The sequence below is a fragment of the Pituophis catenifer genome, unplaced genomic scaffold (assembly GCF_029215685.1).
Source record: "Pituophis catenifer annectens isolate HBS135680 unplaced genomic scaffold, rPitCat1.0.hap2 SCAF_3, whole genome shotgun sequence".
Taxonomy (NCBI): domain Eukaryota; kingdom Metazoa; phylum Chordata; class Lepidosauria; order Squamata; family Colubridae; genus Pituophis; species Pituophis catenifer.
The window spans coordinates 79,874,348-79,898,497 of record NW_027256883.1 but is presented as its reverse complement, the minus strand read 5'-3'; the positions used below and the strand labels follow the sequence as shown (position 1 = coordinate 79,898,497).

General features: G+C 35.9%; 1 protein-coding gene across 2 annotated transcripts in view; it reads right to left on the bottom strand.

Moving 5' to 3' along the window:
- CDH9 (cadherin 9) overlaps positions 1-24,150 on the bottom strand; it is a 129,642-nt gene that overhangs the window by 67,045 nt on the left and 38,447 nt on the right. The gene's annotated exons all lie outside the window — the stretch shown is intronic.

The window sequence follows — 24,150 nt, the reverse complement described above, 5'->3', positions numbered from 1 at the left end:
GCCCAAAATGAACTAAAAAAGTCAAAGATAACAGGGAAAAAAGAGCTTCATTCAACATGTAACAAGCAAGAAAAAAGTCAAGGAAATGATTGGTTCATTAATGGGAGAAAATGGCAAGAAGGTGATGAGCAGCCGAGAGAAAGCAGAACTGCTTAACTCATTTTTGCATCTGTCTTTACACAGTCCAACCTATCAAGAAAAAATACTGTAAAATGCAGGTTATGAATTCCAATCAAATAAGCAAGAAAATGCAAGAGAACATTTATCCATTTTAGATGAGTTCAAATCAGTAGTGGGATTCAAAATATTTTATTACCAGTTCTGTGGGCGTGGCTTGATGGGCGTGGCATGGCTTGGTGGGTGTGGCAGGGGAAGGATACTGTAAAATCTCCATTCTCTTCCCATTCCAGGGGAAGGTTACTGCAAAATCCCCATTTCCTCCTAATCAGCTGGGACTCGGGAGACAGAGAATAGATGGGGGTGGGGCCAGTCAGAGGTGGTATTTACCAGTTCTCTGAACTACTCAAAATTTCCACTACCGGTTCTCCAGAACTGGTCAGAACCTGCTGAATACCACCTCTGGTTCAAATCACCAGGACCAGATGGATTATACCCCAAGATTCTGAAAGAATTGGCAGATGTGAACTCAGAACCAGTGAATCATATCTTTCAAAGATCCTAGAGCACCTGGGAAATACCAGATGACTGGAAAAGGTTGATGTAGTTCCCATCTTAAAAAAAGGGGGGGGGAATGGATCCATTACAGACCAGTCAGCCTTGCATCAATACCTGGAAAGATTCCTGAAAAGTTTAAAAGATAAGCAATGAATCTGTACACACCTGCAAACAAAATCATAACCAGAAGTCACCATGGGTTTGTAAAAACAGATCATGCCAAACAAATCTTATTGCATTCTTTGACAAAGTGACAAAATTAGTGGACCAGCAAAATGTTGGGGATATAATTTGTCTGGACTTCAGTAAGGCATTGATAAAGTAGACAACAATCTACTATTTGATAAAATAGGAAAAAAATGTGGGTTAGACAGCACCATCAGACGGATTTGTAATTGGCTCACCAACTGCATTCAACATGTAGTCCTTAATGGAACTGTATCTACATGGGGCAAAATATGCAGTGGGGTAACCCAAGACTCTGTCCTAGATCCAATACTCATCAATGATTTAAACAAGGGGATAGAAGGGGAACTCATCAAATTTGCAGACAACACCAAGCTGGTAGGAACAGCCAATACTCCAGAAGGCTCAAGATACAGAAGGATCTTCAGACAGATCTGAACCCTGTGCCCTATCTAACAATATGAAATGCAAAGTAGAGAAAAGTAAGGTAAGAAAAACCAAATGATCCTATATAGAATAGGTGGTACCTGACTCAACAATAGTAACTGCGAGGGGATCTTGGAGTCCTACACAATTACTTGAGCCAGCAGTATGCTGCAACTGCCACACAGTCCTAGGATGCTTTTTTTTTTCTTTTTTTTTGCTTTAATTTATATGCCGCCCTTCTCCGGAGACTCAGGGCAGCTTACAATGCATTAAGCAATAGCCTTCATACTTTTTTATATTTATACAAAGTCAGCTTATTGCCCCCACAATCTGGGTCTTCATTTTACCTACCTTTGAAAGGATGGAAGGCTGAGTCAACCTTGAGCCTGGTGAGATTTGAACTTGCAGTAATTGCAAGCAGCAGATGTTAATAACAATGCTTTAGTCCACTGTACTACAGGCTTTTCACAAGCTTTAATTGAGGGATAGAATCAAGGTCATGTGAAGTGCTAATACCACTTTACAATGCCTTGGTAAGACCACATTTGGAATATTGAATCCAGTTTTGGTCACCACAATATAAAAAAGATGTTGAAATTCTAGAAAGTGTATGGAGAAGAGGAACAAAGATGATTAGGGGATTGGAGGGTAAAATATACAAAGAACTGTTGCAGGAATTGAGTATATCTAGTGTAATGAAAAAGACTAGGTCCCTTCCAACTCTGTTATTCTGTAAAAGTGAGAAAGATTTTACCCTCAGACATGTACAGCAACAAACATGCCGAAATGGTTGCAGTCTTCTAATGTTTTGTCTATTCTGTGTATCAGAGCCTAATTTTTTAAATTGGAACTGACATGGTGGTATAACTAAAACAAGCTGCTATTATTACTCCACAATGCACTTATTGTGAAGTGGATTTGATTTAGTCAGCACAGGAGACTTCTGCCCTTCTGTTAATAAAGCATTTCTATGGTGGTGGCAAATAGTCATGACAACAGTCAAACTGAGGTATTATTTCCAAATGGAAAGAAAATGTTTATTAGTTTTCAAGGAAGCATCTGGTTGCAGCTGTAGTTTAATATTTTATGGCCCTAGTAGGTGAAGGTTAAAAAGATAGTCAGTTCAAAGAAAAATCCTGAAATCTGATTCACAGAATATGCCAAGTTTATCCTTATTATATAGTTTGGTAGCCTGTGCTTTAGTTGTCTCTATCACTAACCAAACTTAACTTTTAGAAAATGAGATTTGTCTTAATATTTAGTAGAGATTTATGACTGCAAAAGGCATCAAAGACTATTGATGCTGCTGTTATTATTATGTTTATTGGAAGAGACAAAATTCATGCTATTGTTTTCTGTTTGGCATGTAGATTTGTTATTGAATCATCTTTTCTATTTACAGCTTAATGGCCGGTGGTAGTTCTAGTGCAGGGGTGTCAAACTTGCGTCATCACAGTAGTGTCACGTGATGTTCGTGACTTTTTCCCCCTTTACTAAATTAGGCATGGGCATAGCAAGCATGTGACATATCCGGCCCACCGGCCAGGAGTTTGATACCCCTGTTCTAGTGTTTCTCAGAAAGACTGTTATGTAGAGCTGGATAAGACATTTAGCCTATGCATACATATATTATGTATTACTTTTGTATTTGCTGTATATAGAGGAGGGACTCTGAAGTGTTATGCCTACTAAAATCTGTTTAATGTCCCATATGTTTCAATAAAGCTGGCAATATACTGTAACAAGTTACATCTTGACTTGTACATTAGATTAGTAATGTAAAGCTGATTTTGGGCAGAAACCAACATGATGAATTTTAATAGGGAGAAGTACAAAGTCCAATATTTGGGTAGGAAAAATCAAAGACATTGACTATAGCATGGGGGAGACCACTTTGAGCAGCAACATATTAAGAAAGGATCTTGGTGCCTTAGTTAAATATGAGCTACAACTGCAAAACAAGTAAATACAGTTCTAAGATGCATCAATAGCGAATGTCAGGATCAGGAGAAGTCATTGTTCATCTATATTCTGGTTAAAATATCAAGTCCTATTCTGGGCATGCATTTTGGGAAAAATGTTGACAAAATGGAGGAGGTCCAGAAGAACTTAATTAAGAGATTAAGGGAATAAGGGGCCTGGAAAAATAAAAATCTCTGTGAAATAGTTGGAAGCAACTTATTCAGTGTTTATTTTATCTGATTGTACATTCCTGTTTATGTTTTAGGTGGTGAGCTGTCCAGAGTTGATTGGAGTCAAGTGCTATCCTAGTCAAATGAAATAATTATGCAACAAATAAGTTACTCAGAATGGAGAAGGAACGACATGAAAACTGTACTGCAGTATCTGAAGACAGGTCTTGTGGAAGACAGTGCAGAATTATTCAGGAGCTGCTCCAGAAGAAAAGACAAGAAATAATAGATTAAACCAATAAAGAATAGACTTTGGTTGGATATCTGAAAGAAATCCCTAATGGCAGAGCTGCTTAACAATGGAACAGATTGCCACAGGAAACAGTAGGGTCCCATTTGCTGGATATGCCTATCTGTTGGCCATGCTGTAATAGTGGATTCCTGTATTTAGACAGGTGGTCCCATCCTACATGTATATCCTAAGATTCTATGCTTAAAGGTATAGGTTATATACTTCAAGGTATTGGTTACCACCTTTAGAGCACTCCATGGCTTAGGACCCGGGTACTTACAAGACCGTCTTCTGCCACCGGTAGCCTCCCACCGACCAATACTCTCCCACAGAGAGGGCCTCCTCAGGGTGCTGTCGGCCAGACAATGCTGGCTGATGGCCTCCGGAGGAGAACATTCTCTGTGGGGGCACCTACCCTCTGGAACGAGTTGCCCCCAGAGATACGGCGGCTCCCTGACCTTCGTGCTTTCCGAACTGCCCTAAAGACATTTTTGTTTCATCAAGCCGGGCTGGCCTGACCTACTCTTTTTAAAAAGAATTGTTTTAAAAAATTAGGGGTTTTAATATAGGGTTTTTAACTATGGGCCAAATTGATTTAATTGGATTTTAATATTGTTTTAAATTTTGTATCTGTGTATTTTATTTGCTGGCTATTCACCACCCTGAGTCCCTCGGGAGAGGGGGCGGTATATAAATATAATAAACTAACTAACTAACTAACTAACTAAAGTGGTAAGTTCACCTTTCAGAAAATTACTGCAAAGTGATTTCGCTGTTCCTAGTGACCACAACCACTTGATGGGAAAGGGAGAGGAAGAATGTCCAATATTCCCATTACAATGATGTTAGGCTGGAGCTCAGTAGAAGAAAAATATATTCTGCATACCTAAAGACTCAAATTAAAGCTCAAGCATCTCCAATTAAAATCAAGAAAGATTCTAGAGAACTGTTGCCAGTTATTATAGAGAATGCTAAGCTATTTAAGATGATAATTAACTTGGTATCACTTTGATCTTAAAGTAATAACCAGGAATACATTTTCTGAATGTATTACATTTCAGGATGTAAAAATAGCTCTAGTGAGAAAGTGTCTAACTGATATATATGATTGCAAGAGTAGACCTTTCACTATTCAACCCTGGGATCAATCTGGATGGGTGGGGGAAGTGGGTTTTTTTTTTTTTTTTAAATCAATATAGTATTCCCAAACTGTCTTTCTTATACAATTAATGTTATATTTGTTTGAATTTCTGTCTTGGCTTATTGAATCTGATGCTTTAATGGAAACAATCTTCAACCAAATATTGCTGAATATGAATAAAAGTGTTCTTTGTGACACAAGCAATATTCCTCTATAATTCTTCAATAAAATAAATTAAAGTATGCTTTTCTGGCAAAAACACTGACCTGATGTGTATGGATGATCTCAAGTGTCTTGAAATAAAATTAAATGTATCCAAAAATACATGGAAGGAACAAAATTGCTATGATAGGATATTGACAGGAATGGGCATCTGGATGTCATTTTGAAACTTTAATATGGTCAGAAATAGTACTGTACAGTTGGCCATTGCTATAAAATGACAAATTTTCCCTGAGCACAAATCTCATCTGTCCTGATTATCCCTGTTTATGAAGGAGTGATCGACAGCTCAGATTTTCTAGGATAAGAAAGTTAAATTACCTCTCTAGGTTGCTTTTGGGAAGAAGACACTAGAGATGCATTTCAAAATACTATACAAATTCCATTTCTTGGTACGCCAATGAATAAGAGGCTCTTTGAATAGAATAGTGATTCTGTTAGAAATTGAAATTCTAAGAATAGAATTTAGAGAGATTTTGCTTAAACAGTATTTTCATTCTTTGGAAATAGTTTGTGTTTCTCTGAAGAAGTATATTATCTATGTGTTCTATATGCGAACAACTTCAGTTTAATATCCTTGCATTTTTTTTTACAAGTAGGTGAACATAACTGACATGTTATGAGAGCATTTAATTCCATGTTAAGTGAAACTGGACATCAATACTGAATACTGAGTTTTTTGCTCTCCCCCATCCCTCTGCAGGGGATTAAAAAATACAATTTTAATTTAACATAGCCTGCTATTACTAATCAAAGTACAATGTTAATTGGAGCAGGGATGGTTCCCTCCCCCCCCCAATCTTCTAACCTTACTATTGAGATACACAAAAGGAATAATTCTGTTACTTCTATCAAAATATTCTGGAATTCATCAACAACATCTAAAATCCTTAGTCCGTCTGAAATCTGTGTTGTATTTTTGTTCTTAAACTGAGACAAATATTTAGGTATAGATTCATTTGATTTCAGATGTGGACATTTGTCTGCAAATTAGAGATACTCACAGAATGTAAAAATGTTTGGACCTCTTGCAGAAACTTAAGTTTTTTTAAATGTAATTTTGCTCTTAATTTTTTAACTTAGCTAAAGGAAATGATGTTTGAAATTATTTCGTAAGATTTGCTTTCTTCCTTCCTTTTGTACAACTAAAAGACAGTAAATTATTTTCCACAATACTTTAAATTGATGAGGTCTATTCACAGTAGTGATGGAATTAATCTGGTGCCAAAATCTGTTCTATAATTTTTAAAAGGTTTTCTTCTCTTGCACCTCAAAAGCACATTTGTTCTTCTATCTTATTTTTAATATTCTTCATTTTTTAAAAAAATCTTGATAATGTTTTGCAACAATGCTGTTGAAATTGCTACTTAGGTTTCCATTACTCTGAACCTCCAGAGTTGCCCATCTTCCAATATGAAAAATTTCCATAGGAGGTTTACTCCATAAAGTCTCTTCTTGAACTCTTATGGAAGGCACACCTGGGCAAACACAATGTGCTGATATAAGATGTGATTTTCAGACGGTAATAGTCAGGTGTTGAATAAGTGATGTGGGGGGGGGGAAATCAGACACATTATCTGCAAAGCTCTAGATGGAATATATGCAGTATAATTTTGCAGAATTTCCTGCACAAACATGCATGTAATAAATATGAAAGGAGAAGAAAGTGTGCAGGCATATCCATTAAGTCAAAGTGAAGGAAGCATATTTCTTCTCAGGGTTCTTGTAAAGAGGCATTTGCATCAATTTGATATTGCTGTCACAGCTCTAACTAACTACTTACATGAGCACAGTTATCTTCTGACTTGGCCACCCACAACTTAAATTGCAAAACTTTTAGTTTATGATTTGTGATCCTGGATGCTATGTAAGGCTTGAGTTGAGTGATTCTCTCATTTGCAAGAACGCTTGCTTCATTTGATCTAAGAGCTTTTAATAGATTTCTACTAAGTCTACTTATTCTTAATCAATTCACAATGCCTATTAATAAACTTCCCAGCTTGACTTTATCTGTTTATATAAGCCACATAAATTGAACTCTTGCATCGTCCTCACTTCCCATCCCCTGGGCTCAAGCAAACCATTATGTTTCCCCTTATAATCAAATATAAAGCTTCTTTAGAAAATTCCACAACCATGGTCACAGGATCTAAGAAAAGTGCCCAGGTGCAACACTTTTTAACAGGAAACTATTATTATTTATTCATTCATTCTTCTATTAATACCCCACCTTTGATATTTTTTATAAGTAACTCAAGGCGGCAAACTCACACAGTGTTCCTTTCTCCTACTAATTCCCCCACAACAACAAGCGCCCTGTGAGTTGAATTGGACTAAGAGAGAAAATGGCTGGCCTAAAATCACCCAACCAGCTTTCATGCTTAAGGTGGGACCAGAACTCAGTGTCCTGGTGCCTGATACCTTAATCAACATATGCAAAAGTCTTAAAGGTGTAGCAGCTTTCTGTTCAAATAAATAGTTTGTTTGTGGAATAACCAAACTCAAACTATACTAAAAACATGGATATAATTTATCTTCCTTCCTTCCTCCCTTCCTCCCTCCCTCCTTCCCTTCCTAATCCCTCTTTCCCTTTCTTCTCCTTATTCGTTTGTAGAATAGAGTAAGGAAAGGAAAGTATTATACTAGGCAATGTCATGGCTCAATGGGCAGTAAGATTTCTTCATGTTCTTTTTTAACTCTTCCTAGTATTCCAGAGTCAGCAGAAGTGATGATGATTGCATGGCTGACTTTAAAGTGATAATGGAAAAAAGAAACTATAACTTTTCATAAGATCTCCTAAATGAGTACATCAGTTCGGAGCAATAATTTAATGTGAAATACTAATAAAGCAGTAGGACATTGGGATTGCAAAATTCCTCTGTCTCTCCACACCTTTCTTGTGCCTAGATCACCATATATAGTTCATCCCCTACTCTGATTTTTTTTCTCTTTTTGTGCAGTTCCCAAGTGTTCAGTGCTGTATACTATTCCCGGGTTCCTGTATTTATGTAACTTACAACACAATTGCTCCAGTTGATGGTAACCTCCGTTTAATTGATTGCTGAATTCTTATGCACATAGTGATCAATGTATCACTGGTTTGGTTCTGCAACCCAACAAGACAGACACAGACTTCAGAGGATAATTAGAACTGCAGAAAAAACAATTGCTACCAACCTGCCTTCCATTGAGGACCTGTATACTGCACGAGTCAAAAAGAGGGCTGTGAAAATATTTACAGACCCCCTCACATCCTGGACATAAACTTTTTCAACTCCTACCCTCAAAATGACCCTATAGAGTACTGCACACTAGAACTAGACACAAAAACAGTTTTTCCCCGAATGCTATCACTCTGCTAAACAAATAATTCCCTCAACACTGTCAAACTATTTACTAAGTCTGCACTACTATTAATCTTCTGATCAGTCCTATCACCCATCTCTTTCCACTAATCACTGTATGACTGTAACCTTGTTGCTGGTATTCTTATATTGACTGTTTCCTAATATGATTTGATTGCTTATTTGTTCCCTATGACTATCATTAAGTGTTGTACCTTATGATTCTTGATGAATTTATCTTTTCTTTTATGTACATTGAGAGCATATGCACCAAGACAAATTCCTTGTGTGTTTAATCACACTTGGCCAATAAAGAATTCTATTCTATTCTATTCTATACAGTATGTGCCCCAACAGGATTAGATAAGCATTCATATCAGCATTGCTCAGGCTAAGGTAAACTATGTACTTGATTCTTCTGAGCTAAGGATAAGTGCCAATTTATGTACACAGTATTGGTAAAAAAAAAAAAAGGCAATAATAAATGACAATTAATGCTAAGCTCACCTCTGAATTGAGGACAAAATATTCTCCTTCAGTTCTGTCCATTTCAATAGAAACCAGATCAATTCTGAATCATCCAAAAGTCAAGTTTAACAACTGAAAATTTAATTCCATTTGACTAACAGTAAACAGAAATTGATTACGTATGCCGAATTTCACTTTCCATGATAAATTGGATGAAATAAAGTCAGTTCTAATATTTTCTCTTCTCTGGCATTTGCTTTATTTGGGGGCAAAAATAAAAGAGTAAGTTGAGATGGCTTGAAAGAAATATATTTTCCATTTATACCATCTTATCTTTTCAATATCATAAACTAAATATAATAAAATGGCAAGTGAGCAATGACAATGATTTTGAAATTATATTCTGGAGAACTCTTAGTTTTCCTTAGCCATGAATATAGAAGATTCAAATCTCTCAGCCTCAGATTCTATACTGGGGTGCTATTCAGCAGGTTCTGACAGGTTCTGGAGAACTGGTAGCGGAAATTTTGAGTAGTTCAGAGAACTGGCAAATACCACTTCTGGTTGGCCCCAGAGTGGGGTGAAAATTGAGTTTTTACAGTAGCCTTCCCCAGGAGTGGGGAGGGAATGAAGATTTTGCAGTAACCTTCCCCTGGATTGGGATGGGAAAGGAGATTTTACAGTATCCTTCCCCAAGAGTGGGGAGGGAATGGGGATTTTGCAATATCCTTCCCCTGGAGTAGGGTGGGAATGGAGATTTTGCAGTATCCATCCCCTGCCACTCCACCAAGCCACACCATGCCAACCAAGCCACACCCACAGAACCGTTGAATAAAAAAATTGAATTTCACCACTGATTCTATAGTGCTTCAATTTTTTATGCATCATTTATTTTCTTCAATACCGATTTCTTTAAGGTCTACATGAAATTGAAAATGTGTTTTCTTTAAACTGTCCTACACAGGCATATTCATTTTTCATGTTACTTGGTCTTCCCTTACATTCTAGACTATATGAGTGAAAGAGGACATTTAGGTCATTTGACCAACCTCTTAATCAGTGGAGGTAGGTTCACTTCCTGCCTTGGAAATTTATTTCAATGTTGAAGTCGAGTTATTCTTTGGAATAATAATCCAATTAGATTCCGCCTTTTGTAACTAAAAACCATTAAACCACGGCCTGCACTATGGTTTGACAGAGAATAGGGCTTGACCTACTTCTGTGACATATCCTTCAGATATGGAAAAGTGTTGAATAGTACTCACTCAATTTTGTCTTTTCAATGTTAAACTTTCTCAGTTTATTCAAACTCTCTTAGAAAATTTACTTTCCGGACTATATTTCCCATTTAGTTTCTATTCTATGTTGTTCTTTTATGAACTTCTTCCAGTTTTGGAGATATTCTAAAAATCTTTTTGCCCAGGACTGTACACATTGCTTGCAATAAAGTCTGAAACACACAGAATAAAGTGGAACTCTTCCTTCCTATGATTTGAATGACTCCTGAGGCATCCTAAAACTGAAATGGTCACATCACATAGAAACTTCCGTTCAGTTTCTAATCAATTGCTATTCCAAAATATTTTTTTAATAATGACTAGTACTAAACTATGCTACCATTGTATTTTATTTCTGCTCCCTTAAATGAAGATATTTGCATTTGTGTCTGTTAAATTGTATTCAATATTTTAATTTATTCATTTGTTTTAAATTGTCAATTTATTAAACTGTTTAAAAGTTTATTCCAGTGTTTTAGGATATCAGTTATACTATCTAATTTTATTTTATAAATTTGGACTTCTGGGGAAGGAATGGCTTTAAAAGACAATGCTAACAATCTCAACAGAATGAAGAGCCAATGAATAGACTGGCTCTTGGATCATTCTTTTCTGCACAAGAAGATCTTGAGATCACCCTCAAGTGTTCCAGACAACTTTTCCTCATGAGGAGAACACAAGGAAGTGGTCTCTGGAAGATTTAGAACTCTGGGAGATGAGAGAATAACCATCTTTCTCAAAATGTGGTTGGTATCTTTGAAAAGACACTACATTTGCATAATTCCTTTTTCAATCACTACTGGAAATTGCTTTTTTTATATGTACGTGTATATTGTGTGTATGAATAAATTAAGAACTTTTGGATTTACAAGTCGTCAGACTTGGTTGAATTGCCTTCAATTTTTAGAGAGGAAAGAAATACAAATTTAAGAATTTAAAAAGTATTTTAATTATAAAAGAACCCTTCCTGTAGGAAAATGCTTTTATTTTGAATGTTTTAAAAAATTAAATCACATAAGATTTAATAAATTGGACACTAGAGGGAACTAAGGGTCATAATACAGGAGAAAATAATTAGATTTCATTTACAATTAAAGAATGAAGCAAAAATATTTTAATACTGAACATACTAAAATATACTTTTGGACAGATGGGCTCAGAAGTTATTTTTCAAGTGTCTGCCTCTATAGACGGAGCCTAAAAGTGTCTGTAGGTTGTGTCTAGAAGATGTTGTGAAAGAGAATCAAGTTCTATCTGACATCAATGAGACTGACATGAAGCTTCAGTTATGCTTGTTCATAATTGCCTGGTGAAAACTACTGCTTTGTTGAGAAAGCAGAACAAAAGCATATATCCACTAAGTCTGTCTTCCTTCCTTCCTTCCTTCCTTCCTTCCTTCCTTCCTTCCTTCCTTCCTCTTCCTGCCTTCTCTCCCTCCCTTTTCTCCTTCTGCTCTCTCTCCTGTTTTGAATGCCTAATTTTGAATACCCACTTTTTCTTCTATTAGTTTATTAGTACTTAGTACTTTAGTATCAGAAAATATTTCCCATTTTCTAAGCTATATGCTCCTATGATACAACTAGTCCATCATTTCCATATTCGAGAATTATAACCAAGAGTCTTGGCAGATCAGTTGAACTAAAAAAGATCCCACAAAGAGGAAAGTATGAGAGTTACTGTAATATTTCTTATTAAAATGCCTTTATTAAACAATGGTTCATTAAAACAAAAATACTTGTCCATTAACTAGTTGGGGAACTGTGCTATTCTTTTTCATTCCTGGCTAAAAAGGCTTTCATACAAGCTGTTTCTACACTGAAAAAAAAAGAATAATTTTCATGCCATCCCATCCAATATATTTGTGTTTCTTTCTTTCTACAATGCCACTGAGTTTCTTAATTTGCTCTGTGCATCCATATCTGAGCTGAATGGAAGGGACCTTGACTTTAATCACTTATCTGAAGGAGGACAACTCTAACTAAGCAAAACATTGCAGTGTCAGCATTAGGTATGAGTGAAATGTGCTGAGGTGTGGACTTTAAAGACTATATAAATATATATTCCGAGAGATTAAAGAGCTACAGTTGAGGGAAGAAGATAAAATATTCTAGAAAAAGTGAATAGGAAAATGAATCTGTCAAATAATTTCAAAGTATGATTAAAAAAGATACTGTTTTGGTGTTAATTTAAAGGTCACTTCTAGTATGAATGAGTCAGCTGTGTTAATGCTTGTTCCTTTGATGCTGTACATCGAAGATAAGAAACATAACAAAAACATCTGTGGAAAGGGAAAGATTTTGAAGAATATCTTCACTTGGGTTTAAGAATTATCTGGGGTTTAAAAAATATCTGCCTCTGAAAAGAATTACAATTCTTCAATAACTTAGAAAATATAATACCATACTATGCTATGCCATCCACCTATCCACCCATCCATCCACCCACCTATCCATCCATCTATCCACAGTTTAGTACTTTATTTTATGCCACAGTATTAGACTCTTGCCATCCTGGCATTGAACACCTGGGCAATTCTACTCATTAGATAGTAATTAGATACCCAGCTGGAATAATGGACTGGACTCAAGAAAAACTAAACATTCTGGCTAGGAAAACCAAAAAGTAATGACAATGAACCACACCCTTCATTTTCACAGCAATCTTGACAGATTTCTTACCAAGGAAAACAGGTGGGCATGGAATATTGAAAGTATACCAGACAGTTGAAGAAGAAAAAAAGGTATTGGAAGAATTTCTGAAGGACAATGAAGAAATTGCACTGAACCTAGCATACCACGAAGGCTTACTGAGTACTGGAAGGACCATTTTTTGCACTTAGGATCATGGCAGCGTCCCTGTGGTCAGGTGATAAAAATTCATATGCTTGGCAACTGATTTATATTTACAACAGTTGCAGTGTCCCAGGGGCATGTGGTCCTCTTTTGTGATCTTTTGATAAGCAAAGTTCATGGGGAAGCCAGATTCACTTAACCATGTTACTAACATAATAACTGCAGTGATTCACTTAACAACTGTGACAAGAAAGGTCCTAAAATAGGGCAAAAGTCACTTAACAGACATTTTGGGCTAAATTGCTATTGAAGTTGAGGAATTTATATGTGTGTGCGGGTGTATGTATAGATAGATGATAGATAGATAGATAGATAGATAGATAGATAGATAGATAGATAGATAGATGGAAGGATGTAGATGTATAGATAGAGATGAAATAGAGATACACATACACATACACATACAGTATAACCCCTGTAATCAGAACACCCATATATCTTCTGTTAAAAGAAATATCCAGACTGATAAATTAAAAAGCTTTTGTGAAAAGGACAAAAGGACAAAATCAATGTGTTCATTGCCTATAGCTGAAGGAAAGGAGATTCAGTCACTGTTCTTTTCCATAAAAGTAAATAATCCAGTCAATGAGCCAAGGCAGTTCACAAGCCATCATCATATAAGTGTTAAAGTTAAACAACTAGTAAACATTGAGATGGGGTGAACAATAAAACAAAGACTTTCTCTTACAAGATTCAACCAATGATTAACTGATTTAAGAACAAGCTTATCAATCACTGAATATCCAATACTCCTAAATCTCCCTTCCATAGTATGTATGTATGGATGGATGGATGTATTTAAGCGACTGGACTGGAACTTTACAAAAGATTTTGAATCCATTCAAGGAAATTTAAAAGAGAAACGACAACTGTTTGAAATTAAATTCAGGCTTTGTCAGGATCTAGAATATAACCCTAACATGAAACCATACAATTACATTAGGTTAAGAGTGCCTTAAGGTTGCCACAATAATAAAAATGTTTAACTACTTGTTTCTTGTTAAGTGGTTGGAGGAATTTACATTGGAATTTAAATTAAGAGTTTGTAGTTCTGGAAATACAGATCTATGTTTGTCCAAGTAGAGATAGATAGATAGATAGATAGATAGATAGATAGATAGATAGATAGATAGATAGATAATGGATGGATGGACAGACAGATGATAGATTGATAGATAGATGATGGATAGATGGATCTAATTGCTTAAATGTGGATTTTTTATGCAAAAAATATGCAAAATTGCATAATACGTAAGATGTACATTATTTAAATCGGAGCTACACAAATAATCTGAGGAGCAGAAAAACTTGATGTGGTTGTATAAATACATCTATTTTGAGGAATATGTTGTTGAATAACTAGAAAACTGTTAAAAATAATTTTATGTCTGAAAGAAGGTGGTGGTTGTTTTTACTATAAATGCTAATATAAAATATTTCCCTGACTGGAATATTACTTAAATGGAAAAGTTATATTGGTCATGAATTATTAAACTGGGAAATCAATATAGAGTTTTAAAAAAGGTTAAAAGAGTTTAAAAATGTTAACTAGAATGATCGAAGGGGTTGGAATCTTCATACAGGAAAAACATCAAACAACTGCAATATAATAAATGTAACATAATAAGTTTTATAAAATAATGAACAAAACAATACAGATTTCCCCCCCCCCCCAAAAAAAAATCTGGTACTATTAGACGTTGAGGCTATGGCATCAAAATATTGGCTGTGGATTCAGAACTAACAGAAGATATTTCACACTGCCGCATATACTTTATTTATTTTTAAATTTATGGTACCAAAATAGTTGATGGACAGTGATACAATTTAGATACTTTTAAAGAAAATCAAGAAATAAAAAAAGTAAATAACCTTCCATACAACTATGATAGGACTTGTATTTTCCTGCCTAATAACTTTATCAACTAATAATACTGGCCTAACATATCTTTAATAAAACTATGGTAGATTTTTTAAAAAATCACATCACTTCTCTGGCTCATCAGCAGTTCCTCTGTTGACTTATGTTGGCCAAGAAATAAATATTTTACTAGACTTAATGAATATTGAATCTGATCCAACAAAAAGGTAATCTCTCAGTGTTTCAATGCTGATATAGAGATACTCAGTACTACCTGAAATTATGATGTTACATCCATCCACACTACCAATAATACTGATTTCATATTCTCAAACATTAAAAACTGTAGGTATAGTTGGGGTATATCAACCAAAATAAGGATTGACTGTAATTTCCTGGTGGATATGCATTTGCTTTCTTACAATATACAAAATGATTATTCAGTTCAAAACATTCATGGTGAATGAACACATTTGAATAACACATTTCCCTCTGATTGATTTATGGACATTATAATTTTAATGTGCATTTAATTAATGAGATGAAGTTTCTGATAAATTGCTTGTGATGAGCTTCTTTATTGTGTTATTTATATACTGAAGGACAAGGAAATACTTGCTAAGAACATTTGAAGCCCATGAAACTTATTACTGTATTTCAAGTCTAGGTGGTATTTCAACATTTCTGCTTTTTTTAAATGATGCCTAGAAAATCTTTTAGCTTGTAGTTTGTCCTTGAGAAAACAGATTTATCATGTGGTTCAGTATTGGTTCCCTAAACTACCATACTTCCTTTCATGGCTGAATTGCTGAAACTGTATTTTGTGTAACATGAACACAGGCATTTCAATAAACAGTAATTTAGAATGTCAAACTACTGTGTGCCTGCCTATCTGATTTCATGCTGGTTGCTGTTAAAATGATTTAGCTATACAATAGATATAGCTGCCATATCATATCCAGTGTGTTTATATGGAAAAAGGGATTCAATATCAGAAATTGTTCATCTCCAATATTGATATCACTGACATGTAAATGGTATGTACTGTAATCTTTCAAATGTTCCAGTTATTGTCAGAGGCTTCTCAGCTATCTATAAAATAATCAGGGACAGAGGGGGCTACCCTGTTTCCCTGAAAATAAGACCTCCCTGGATAATAAGACCAATCGAGCTTTTAAGCACACGTGCTAAAATAATCCCCCCCCCCGAAAATAAGATCTCCCTGAAAATATTTAACTGCATGAGCAGCCTGTACCCACCATTTCCTCTGGGTAGGGTTAGGGAGACAGAGCTGGAAATCAAGTAAGATGGCAAAAGGAGCCCCGTCTTGCTCCCTGCACCCCAAAATAATAAGACCTCCTCAAAAATCAGGCCTAGAGATTATTTTGGAGTTCAAAAACATATAAGACAGGGTCTTATTTTCGGGGAAACATGGTAGTTAGAACCTACATTACGTCTCTTTTCCAGTTAACTCTCATCCAAAAGAGCAAGACTGTCCCTTTCTTGATGTTTGCCTACCAATACAATACAATAATTTCAGATGTTGATAGACCTTTATGAGACAAGGGAACTGTTGCAATATTTTCAGGATCAGACTCAATAAAGATAATAGAAGTTATAGGTTTAAATATAATTCTCTTTAATCATTATAGGCATTCTATATTCGCTGAATATTCAAGATAGAAGCAAGGAAAATGGGGAGGATGGCTCCTTTTATATACAAGGGGCGGAGCCAGGAATGGGAGTGGTAAATTATGAATACATTAAAGCTCAAGTAATAAGTTAACCCCTGATGTTCCATATATACATTATTTACACATTAGAGAATAAGGCATTTACATCTGACAAATCCCCCTCTAAATGCCGGTTCGTTATACAACACCAGTTACATTCAGATTCAGGACAATATAATACATATAATTTAGAAGTTAAATATTTGTGTTGTTTAGAAGGTAAGGGTTTTGTTAATATGTCAGCTAATTGTTCAGAAGTATCACAATGTATTGCTTTGATGAATCCGTCTTGAGATAGTTGTCTCACGTGCTTAAATTTTATATCAATATGCCTGGACCTTTGTCCAATTGCATCGGATCTAGAAATTTCAATGGCCGCTTTATTATCTTCATGCATAATAAAGGGTAAAGTAGGTTTCTTCCAAACATCTGTGATCAAATCATTGAACCATACAAGGTTATTTGCAGCTTTAGACAAGCAAACATATTCTGCTTCTGTGGTAGAGGTGGCTACCAGTTCTTGTTTACCAGTATACCAGTAAACTGGACAATCGTTCAATAGAAAAACATAACCAGAGGTACTCTTTCTGCATGATGTATCACCGGCCCAATCTGCATCAGCATAACAAGTAATTTTTGGTTCTTTGTCATTATTGGGTTCCAATATTAAACAAAAATCTAATGTACTTTTCAGATATCTTAAAATTCTTTTGACAGCTTCCCAATGATACAAGGTTGGTTTGCTAACATATCTTGACAATAAATTGAGAGGTAATGCAATATCTGGCCTAGTCCAATTAGATATATAAAGGAGTGAACCTATAATTGATCTGTAAAATGTGTTGTCTTTAAACTCAGGGGAAGATTCATCATTGTTTCTAAGAAAATCAGTTTGCATAGGTGTGTCACATGTTTTGGCATTATTTAAGTTACATTTGTTTAGGAGTTCAATGATTTTATCTTTCTGAGTAAGTTTGAATCCCCTTTTTGTTTTGTTAATTTGTACACCAAGGTATTTATTCACTCTACCTAGTGATTTCAATGAGAAGTGTTCGTTTAACTTATTTACAAAGATTTCCCTGCTCTCTTTATGCTTTCCAATATATAAAATATCATCCACATAAATTAATACAAATTCAATATGATCATTACTCTTTTTTACAAAGAAACAGTTATCAGCAGTGGTGGCGTTGAAATCCATGGTCTTTAGTACTTTTACCAAACAATCGTACCATCTTTTGCCAGATTGCTTCAATCCGTACAGACTCTTATTTAGTAACCAAATTTCGTTCTTATTAGTGTATTGACTGTGTGGTGCTCTTACATATATTTCCTTATCTAATTTTGCATGTAAGTATGCAGTCTGTATGTCATATTGAAACACGTCTAGATTGAGTGCAGATGCTACTACAAGAGCTGTTTTGACACTCTCTGTTCTCACTGTGGGTGAATATGTGTCAGTATAGTCTTCTGGATATTTTTGTGCATAACCTTGTGCAACTAGTCTGGCCTTGTATAAGGTATTACCTCCTTCTAAATTCTTAATTTTATAAATCCACCTGGTACCTATAATTGTTTTATCCTTAGGTGCGATCGCAGGTGTGAATACATTTAATCCTTGTAAACTTTTCATTTCTTTTTCCATAGCTAGTTCCCATTTTTCTCTTTCTTCACGGGGAAGTTTCAATACTTCCTCATATGTATTAGGTGTTATTTGTTCCCCATCCATATGCATAATATAATCTTTGTATTTATTTGGTATTTGGTTTCTATTATTTCTAATATTTCTTTCAGGTTTGCTATGGTTGTCATGCAAATATCTGGCTTCCTTTTTTGTTAATGTGTCTGTCTTTATTTTATGCTGACTATTTGTCCAAGTTTTGGTTTTGTTCTTACTTTTGCTAATATTTTGATTTTCTGTTGTTCCTTCCTCGCAAGATATATTATCTTTGCTTTTATTAGGAAAAATTTCATTAAGGTGCAACTTAGACCAATTGGCCTGCTCATGAAACACAGCTGTTCTGGATACTATAAATTTGTTATTATTATCGATGAATCTGTACCCTTTGGTTCCAGTTTCGTATCCCATGAATCTTAATCTCCTGGATACGTTTTCTCCCTTTCTCCTCAATTGTTTAGGTATGTGCACGTCTGCAGTAACTCCAAATATGTGCATGTGTGCTAATTTAGGTTTTCTATTGTACATCACCTCATATGGTGTCTTATTCACAATACTGGACCATGTTCTATTTTGAGTGTAATTTGAATAATGTAAGGCTTCTGACCAAAATTGTTTGCCTAAACCAGCATCCTCTAATGTGCATCTAATCATGGTTTGTAGTGTGGAGTTCTTTCTCTCTGCAATCCCATTTTGAAAGGCAGAAAATGGATTGGACGTGAAATGTAGCATCCCTCTATCCTTTAACCATTGGGAGAATTCTTTAGACATGAATTCACATCCCCTATCTGTCATAATTTGTTTTATTCTGATATTATGTTGTGTTTCTATGCGTTTGTAGAATTCCTTAAATTTCTGAAAGGTTTCATCCTTGTGCTTTAATGTGTAAACAAAACCATAGCGACTGTAATCATCCACTATTGTTAGGAAGTAACGTTTTCTATAGGTAATTGATGGAGTTAATGGACCAACTAAGTCCATATGTACCAAATCAAAAATATTGTTAGTTGATCTGTTAGATTTTTTTGGTCTAGGACTGGTTTTTAGTTTGGTGGATTTACATACTGAGCATTCTAAATAATTTTCACAATTTTTTATTTTTACACCTTCTGCGTGTTCAGTCATTTTTTGTACTACAGGAAAGCTCGCATGTCCTAACTTCCTATGTAAGATATGAGCACACTCATCATGAATTGGTTTACCTATTTTTGGTTTCTTCTCATTGTGTGTATTTTTGTTATCATGAGTTATTTTACATTCATCATTGTCACTGTTACTGACATTTTCATCATCTGCTTCAATACAATCTTCCATATTTGAATCAATGTTATGTAACCATCTTTCTTTGGTTATCAGATAGGGTAGACCCCCTTTTATCATTACAGTGCCTATATTTGTTTTGTTCTTTTCTATAGTTGCTTTCCCCTTTGAGAAAACTATATTGATGTCGGATTCTCTGCTTAGTTTTATAGCACTTAGTATGTTGTGAGGTATTTCTGGGATTAATAATACCCCCTCTATTTTCCCTAAACCAGGCAAGGTTACATTTCCTCTGCCTAATACTTGAACCTTTTCTTGATTAGCTACCTTTATCACAAACTTATCTTCTGTAAATGAAGATAATATACTTTTGTTATTAGTGGTGTGATTTGTTGCACCAGAATCAATAAGCCAATTATTGTTCTCATCTTGTTGTGTTTTGGTGCTGTCTTGTTTATTTAGCCCATTTAGTGACCCAGATTTTCTCTCTTTTGAATTTTCTCTACCCCCTCTACTTTCTCTGTAGTTTGGTGGACTTCTATATTTGTGTCTATCTGTGGAAGATTGTCTGTAATTGTATTTGCTCCTATATTCTGGCCTATGTCTCTCCCTTGGGACTTTGGGACAGTCTCTTCTACTGTGTTCCCTGGATCCACAATTGTGGCATCTAAAGGCCTCATTATATTTATCTTGAAAGACTACTTTCCTAAAAGATTTGTGTTCTGTTTGGTTATTGGAACGATTTTTTCTTGAATTGTCTTCTGCTATCAATTTGTTAGATAGACTTTCTATTGATAAATATCCCAAATTAATGGTATCTAAGTGTGACATAAAGCTATCCCATGATGGATCAAGTGAATTGATAATAACACTTTTCATAGTTTGATCTGAAATCACTTCCCCCCTCAATTGCAGCTCAGCTCTTATTTTGTTTAGATTTATCAAATGTTCACTTATAGAAACCCCTGGTTTCACTCTAGAAGAAAAGAAATCCTTAGACATTCTTGTGGTTGTGGCTACGCTATCGCTGTGAAATAGATTAAACATGCATTGAATTATTTCTGATACAGTTAGGTTTGGTTTGATGCTATGATACATTGCAGGAGACACGCTAGAAATTATTATGAAAAATGCTCTATGATGTAAACAGTCTATTTTTAAAGTCCAAGGTCTTCTTGGAGGACTAGTTATAAAGAATAGTAAATTTTCTTTCATAAAAATAACCTGAAGCTGTTGGTACCACTCTTGTAAATTAATGCCATCAACTCTAAGTTTTGGGAAGTCACTGGGTAAGTTCCCCACATTATTTTGTCCATTACTTACAACCTGAGGCAGTCCGTGGTCTCTCAAGTGCAGGAAATTACAGAACGGCATTGGGATGCTTGTAACGAGTCTGCGCGGTTCTCTGGCCAGTTCAAGTCTTTCGGGGCCGTCTACGTAGTTTTGCACATGCGCGTTGCTCATTTCTTCTTTGGCGCCGTTGTGGAAGGTTCTCTCCATTTCAGCTCTCTCGATCCGCTCCTCTTCAGATGAGTCGGTCTCTGGCTCGGTTTTTGGGGCTTTGGTGATGGCGGCGGTTCTTCTCTTTCTCTTGTGTGTGCTGGCACTCGATTCTGTCTGCGGTGTAGGACGGAATCGGCATGGCTCTCTGGGCTCGGGTGTCGTCGTTTTCGAAGTCAGGATGGGAGCGTGCAGGTCTTGAGTTGTCGGTTTGATTGCTTGCTTCTTCGTTGATGTCTTAGAAATTTTCAATCTTGGCCCAAAAGCAGCAAAAAGTGTTTTCATTGCTGACTCTACTTGAGACTTTGTTAAATCGTCTTCACTTTCTGATTTTGGTTCATCTGAAGAATTTGAGACTTCTTTTTCACTTTCTTCGTCTGATAGCGTTTTTCGCGCCAGAAATTTTGAACTGAGCGTTTTGATTGGCTCTGCTTCACTCTCTTTTGAAGTTCGTTGAAACCAAGATGGCTGCCGTTCAAAATTTCGCGCGGGGTCACATCTTTTCTTTTTAACAACTATTTTCTCAGTAGTCATTTCACTCACAGTTTTTTGATCTTTGGGTTTTTCTTTAATGATGTTTTTCTCTCTCGCTGCTCCGCTGTTTCTCAGCATCTCCTGGAGGTCCGCGATGAGGCTTTCATCATTCTTTTGGCTTTTTAGTATTTTTAATATTTCTGACCTGAGTTCGTTATTTTCTATCTCGATTTCTTCCTGGTCGTTATTTTCACTCATCAGTTCTTCTTCTTCAGTGGTGTATTCTTCGGATTCTCTCGAAATCGCATTTGTGGATTCGTTGATCATCTCTTGATCAGTTTCTATTTCTTTGCTGTAGGCCCTGGTGTTGGGCCTATCTTTCTTGGACATTTTTAATTACTTATTGAGTCAATTAACCATCCTCTGCTACCAGCTTGTTGCAATATTTTCAGGATCAGACTCAATAAAGATAATAGAAGTTATAGGTTTAAATATAATTCTCTTTAATCATTATAGGCATTCTATATTCGCTGAATATTCAAGATAGAAGCAAGGAAAATGGGGAGGATGGCTCCTTTTATATACAAGGGGCGGAGCCAGGAATGGGAGTGGTAAATTATGAATACATTAAAGCTCAAGTAATAAGTTAACCCCTGATGTTCCATATATACATTATTTACACATTAGAGAATAAGGCATTTACATCTGACAGGAACATAGAGAGCTTCCATACACCTAAAGCAAATTCTAGTTTATCTAACCTAGCATTAAGAGCAACTGTCAAGAATAGGTTTTTCCAGATATATTTGGACTTGCCAAGGACTGAACCTGGGACCTTCTGCATGCATATCACATGTTCTACCATGCTATAGTCTCTTGTCAATGTACCCAGAACTTTCAGTACTTCCTAATGTCAATGCTACTTCTTTATGAACATAAAAATCAAGACAACTGACACCCCCTGCCTGTCAAAAATATCAACTGTGAAAATTAGTTGTGCAAATAATCTTTCCTCTCTTTGTTTCCACCTGGGTCTCCATGAAGTAGGACCTCTGTCCTGCTTGTATTGGTAGGATCTTTAATCAGTCCATTTCAGATACAAACTAGAACGTGGGTCTGTCAAATCAACAATTTTCTTCGGTTACTAAAACACATCCAGCTGTTCATCCTTAGGGAATACCCTAAGGATGTATTCCCCTTCCTGGCAAGTAGAGAAACCCAAGCTATTTGTTTAAGATTCTGGAAGTGCATATTTGCACAATTTCTTGTGTTTCAAAAGTAAACAGAATGTCAATCCCTTTTTTTCCCCCCAGATACAGATACATTATGGCTCTATATCAGTGTTTCCCAAACTTGGCTATTTTAAGATGCATGGACTTCAATTCCCAGAATTCCCCAACCAGTATGCCTGGTTGAGGAATTCTGGGAGTTGAAGTCCATACACCTTCAAAGGGTCAAGTTTGGGAAACACTGCTCTATGTCATTATGGCAAGTATATCTTTAAGCATTTAAGAGATCCAAGAACTGTAAGTAGCTTTGATGGTGTAGGACCTCAGAGATTCTGTCCTGAAAACAGTATTTATTCTTTTAAATTACTAGGAAGATATATAATATGAAGATTATTAAAACTGTTAACAATTCTTCATATTGCTTGGGTATAGCTAGATTAGGATAAAATGTGGTTGGGGAATTTGTGGTTCAATGAGTTTGAGAATCCAGCTATTGTTGCATGTACCAGGTCATCACATCAAAGCATAACATGTTTCATTTTGATATAGAACAGTGACTCTAAAATTGTAATTTGAACATATACTGGGGGTAATAGAGCAATTTGTAACTGCTTGTTTCTGAGCTGAGGATGCAATTTGGGGCTGTGGAGACAGTTATGTAAGAGGACTTTTTTGTGGGGTGGGGTTAATTACATTTGAGACCAGGCAAAGGAGTAATGGGGGTCAAGCAATTTAAGAATCACTGATATAGAACCTTACATTGTCACAATAACTGTTCTTCATTAACCTGGGTTTGGGACTTAGTGTATTATGTGCATTTAGATGATACATTCCTACAGGCTTTCCTTAAATTTACTTTTTTGGTTGTATAACTTACCATTTCGTTTCACTTACCCACATAAATTATGGAGTTTTTGTTTTGTTTTTTAATATCAAAGACAATGACAGACTGCTATGTGACACTGCATTTTACAACTGAATCACTTAGCGATGGAAATTCTAGCATCATTACTATCATTAAGAGAACAATGTACAAACTGCTCTTTTTTTTTAACTTGTCCAAATTCTTTATTTTTCCCTTTATGATTTTCTTTCATTCATATAGTCTGTTGCATTTGCTTGGAATTAACCATCATTAACTATAAACCTGCCTTCCCTGGGCGGGGTGGCGGGGGTGGCTTGGGAGTTCATGGCATCCATGGCGGCCATGGACCTGACTCAGATTATTCAGGGACCGACTCATGAGGGAGGGCACACACCCAATCTTGTTTTCATCTCAGAGCAGTGGCGTGTTATGTTCGGTGGGAGGGGGTATTTGTTGCTTCCCCCCTGTCATGGACCGACCATCATCTCCTCCGGTAGGACTTCAGAATGCTGCCCCACCTTGCTGGGATGCAGAA